This window comes from Ceratotherium simum, chromosome 29 (genome assembly GCF_057802395.1).
Source record: "Ceratotherium simum simum isolate JZ-2026a chromosome 29, ASM5780239v1, whole genome shotgun sequence".
Taxonomy (NCBI): domain Eukaryota; kingdom Metazoa; phylum Chordata; class Mammalia; order Perissodactyla; family Rhinocerotidae; genus Ceratotherium; species Ceratotherium simum.
The window spans coordinates 3525622-3530090 of NC_141928.1; the positions used below are offsets into that span (position 1 = coordinate 3525622).

Genomic DNA, 4469 nt, shown 5'->3' on the forward strand with positions numbered 1-4469 from the left:
AAAGGCCCTTGGGGCCAGCTGGCCAGCAGGCAGAGGTCTGTGAGCTGGAGGTGAGCTGGGCAGGGGGCCAGCCGCCGCACCCCCACACCACGCAGCCCAGTAAGACGTGTCTCCAAGACAAATTCCCCAAAGCAAGATTTAGCTCCAAGCCCACCACCAAACCCCTAATTCTGCGGAACTGTGCTAGGGCAGGAGGATGTTTTCACTTGGCTCCCATCTCTGGCCCTGCCCTCCCCGTGGGGGCAGAGAACTCTGGCTTGTGAAAGAGCCGGCAGACTGGGGCCATCAGCACGGCTGGGTTTCTGGGGAGGGAAAATGGCCCTATTTGGAGGCCCAAAGAGCCCCAGGCTTCCCTCCAGCTGCCTGAGTCCTGAATCTCACATTTCTCCAGATCTAGGGCAGAGACGTCACCAGAGGTCCGGAAAATTCAAGCTCTCCAAAGCCACTTGTGCCCAGAGATGAGCACTGGATTCAGGGCTGAAGCAGGCCTTCTGCTCTGAATAATCTGGATCTCTGCCTGAAGTCACGCATTCAATGCACGGGCACACATGTTGAGTGCATTCCGGGGCCAGACACCAACGTGGACTGAGGGGCTGGAACGGTGCCAGGTCTGCAGCGCTGGCTTCCCAAAGCTGTGCCTGCAAATCCAGTGGTTGCCACCAGGGGCGCCCCAGTGAGCGCTGGCTGGTCTGGATTAGCCCAATCCTGCCATGCCATTCTGCCTTCCTCCCCTCTGTCTCTCTCTGGCCTTCCTCCTCCTCTTCCTCTGTCTTCTTCCCTCCCTGAGCCCTCCTTTCTCTCTCCTGCACACACCTCCATCCCACCAGCCCATTAGCCAAGACAGATGACTAAAGGGCCCTCGCCCCCCAGGGTCAACTTCACAGGCTCCATGGCCCACAAATAGGCTCTTCTGTCTAAAAGGGGGTGGGGGAGGATTCTGCAATTTTGTTTAACACAGAATTTCCCAAACAAGGGTCTTCTCTTTTTTCCATAGGGCATCTCCAGGGACGACTTGAGTCGTCAAGGGGAGCACACCTTTGGGGAAACACTGCCTCGTGGGCAAATGACAAAAGTCCCCCTCCCGTTACCAAGGTTGCCAAATTTAGCAAATAAAAATTCAGGACACTCAGCTAAATTCGAATTCCACGTAAACAATGAATAAGGAGGTGAGAAGGTGCCAGAACCAGGCTGAAGGCGTGGGGCTCACAGCAATAATACCAGTACTGACCACCCATTTATTCAACAGACACTTCGGACGCCCTTCATGCAGGCACCAGGCTCGGCCCTGGGTGTGACGGTGGGCGGGGGGCGGAAGGCGTCTGTGGCACCCGCATCTGGAGGCCCCAGCAGACACCCAGACCAGCAGCCTCAGTAAATGCAGCCGCTGAGCCCAGGTCAGCGCTGCTCACCAGTTCTGCACAATCCTGGGGAGGGAGCTGCAGCCTCCCGGGTCCTTCCTGCCTGGTCCTCCTGACCCTGCAAGGCTGCCCTGGCCTTATCCTACAGACAGACCCCTCCCACACCTTGTGTCATTGTTGAGAAGTCCATTCCCCTAGAAGAGAAGGAGTCAGCCACTCTGCACCCAGAGCAAAGACAGGCTGCCAAGATGGGGGCCAAAAGGGTCCATGAATGCAGATTGCTGGGCCTGGCTAGACCCCAGATTCAGACTCTGGGGGTGGCCGAGGAATCTGCATTTTAACCCCAGGTGGTTCGCATTCACCTTGAGCTTGAGAGTCCTGGTCTGGGGTTCCTGAGGAGACAGCTGCCCTTCTTCCTAAGCCCACAGGGACCAGGAGCTTGCAGCCCCAAGGGAAAGGTGAGGCCCCACGTGGCCTGGCCATGGGCAGGAAGAGATACTACTGAGACCTGGGCCACCTTGAATGGAGCCTGCCGTGTGCCCCAGACCCGAGGGGCCCAGTAGGCCCGAGGCAGGGGGCTTGTGCACGGAAGCCCCGGCTGTGGAGTAGGAGAGTCAGGCACAAGCGGACCGCAGAGAGCGCAGACTCCCGGCCCGCAGCCTGGCTCAGATCCATCTGTGGCCCCATCGGAGGTGTGACCTTTACTCAACCTCTTTGGCCTCTGTGTCTTCAGCTATAAAATGGGGATGCTGGTGGCACCTTCCTCATGGGAACTGGGGAAATGAAAGGATGCTTGTGCAGGGCTACCAGGCCTTGGCACACAGTAGGTGCTCAGTAAGACAGCAGCCCCCGTCCAGCACGCTCTGGCTGCACAAGCGCCCTGCCTGGGTCCCGTCACAGCCTCGCCCCTGCCCTGCAACACCTCCCCTCAGGCAGGTGGCCCCCAGGCCAGGCAGGGGGCGAGGGCGGGACCAGAGAAGCTGAGAGTGCTGAAGGGATTTCTGGATGTCGGGGGCACTGCGACCCCAAAAGTGAGGGCAGGGTTTGGAGATTCCGCCCACGGCCCTTCAGGTAAAAGATGGCAGACCTGGGTCTGGAATGGGAAATGCTGAGGCCAGGGAGTCTGCCAAGCAGAGCTGAGGAAGGTCGCTGAGCACAGCCCCCCAAGCAGCCTGCCCTTAGTGAGGAAGCACAGCCCCCGGATGTCCGGGACCAAGGAGGCCCGGGCCTGCTGTGACCGCGCCGGCAGGTGGGCAGTGCAGTGACTGCCGACAGGGCCGATGCCCCTTGGAGCTCGCTCAGCAACAAAGCCTACAGTACTCCGCTGCCCAGCTCCACTGTGACACCCAGGCCTCACGCCGCGCCCGGAGTGCGGACACAGGCAGGAAAGGGACCTGCTCGGGCCAGCTGCTGCTGCCTCTCCCAGGCGCCTCGACGGAGCCCCTCCTCGATGCCTGCCCGTCCGCTGGCCACGCCTGGCCCTTCTCTCCCACACCTGCTCTGCAAAGGTCCTCATTAGCTCTCAGCGTGGAACTCAAGGGCTCATCCCCAAACTTCTCAGAGGAGGACGGGATGCCGGCCAAGCTGGCCTCCTGCGGGCAGTGTCCTCCTCTGCCCTCCCCCTCGTGGCTGGACCCACCGGCCACCTCTTCTGTGCACTGCCCTTCTGTGCTGTCTACACACATACACGTGCGCGGACACCTGTGTGGACACGCGGGCGTGTCTGCACGCGTACTCACGAGCACGTGCACATACATGCGCACACACATACACACGTGCACGCACGCACTGCACACATGCACACGTCTTCGCAGCACCGGCGCCCCAGCTGTGGCCCGTGTGGTTGAGCAGAGGGGCGCCCACCCCCCGCACACGTGGGTCTCGCCAGGGACACCTGCGCCCGCAGCCATGGGGAGGCGCCGCGTCACCGCCGGGCTGGGGCCGGGCTGGGCTCGGGGCCGCGGCGCGTGCGGGGCAGGCGGGCGGGAGCCGCCTCGACCCAGTGTCTACACTGCGGGCACGGCCAGGACCCGAAGCATCGTGTTTAAATCTTAAAGCCCTTAAGAAAGGGCAGATGGGAGAAGCGGAGCCCGGCTGCGCGCAGACTCGGGCCCACGCGGGGCTCGAACCCGAGGCAGAGGAGGCGAGGCGCGAGATCGGAGCAGACGCGAAGGCCAAGCAGAGCATGCGTAGAACACGCGGGGAGCGTGCTCGGCGCATGTGCAGGCCGCGCCCCGCGCGCCCCAGGGCCCCAGCGCCCACAGTTCCAAGCGCAGGGCCGCGTCCGGAAGTCCGTGGAGCGGGTTTTCCTGCCTCGTCCTCTGATTCGCTGCAAACCACTCCCATTTCCGCAGAAAGCTCCCAGCCACCTCCCGACCGCCCGCGAGGCGTGTGGCCGTAGGGCGTGCGCGCCGGCCCTGTTTTGTTTCCGGGGGAATCCGGTTTTCTAAGGACGCTCGGGACTTCCGGGTGTTCCTCTCGGCCTCTGATTGGCTGGTTTTATGAATATATTAAGGCATGAAAAATAGGTTTTTCCACGCGCTGAAGGTGATATCGGCGATTTTGTGCGCAGGTCGCGGCTCCCGACGAGGCGGCCGCTGTCCCGCGTGCGTCTGAGGGGCGAGCCTGGAGTCGCCCTAAGCGAAAGGCGGCTCAGCCTCGGGCCCTTAAATAGCGCGCGCGCGTGGGGTGTAGGGTGTGTTGTATGAAAGGAGAGAAGGTTAGCACTCCCCTTGACAAGGATGGAAGAGGCCCTTGGGCCTGACAACACGCATACGGTTAAGGCATTGCCACCTACTTCGTGGCATCTAACCATCGTTTTTCTGTCTAGTGGGTGACACGTGGGTGTGTGACCATACACAGGGCCGTGATGCCCGACCGCGACACACGTGGGTGCGTAGACAGGTCTGGGTGTGACGCAGGTGTGTGTACACAGCCGTGTGACGCGTGCGCGCATAGGTCCACGGGTGTGTGATGCACGCGTGTGGGGTGCACGGACACGTATGCGACTGTGCCTCCACTGCTCTTGGAGCTGCCTGGCATTTTTCATCATACAAAGTTCACCTCCGCTTTCCTGTGTGGGCATCAGCGCACCGAGGGCAGCAGTGAGTC

At 61.6% G+C, this 4469-nt stretch overlaps 1 non-coding gene across 1 annotated transcript; it reads left to right on the forward strand.

Annotated features, from left to right (window-relative positions):
* Positions 1–4055: 4055 nt before the first annotated feature.
* On the forward strand, positions 4056–4181 carry LOC147913170 (U6atac minor spliceosomal RNA). The gene has a single exon (XR_015549064.1). It is a non-coding gene; the product is annotated as a U6atac minor spliceosomal RNA (small nuclear RNA).
* Positions 4182–4469: the final 288 nt, after the last annotated feature.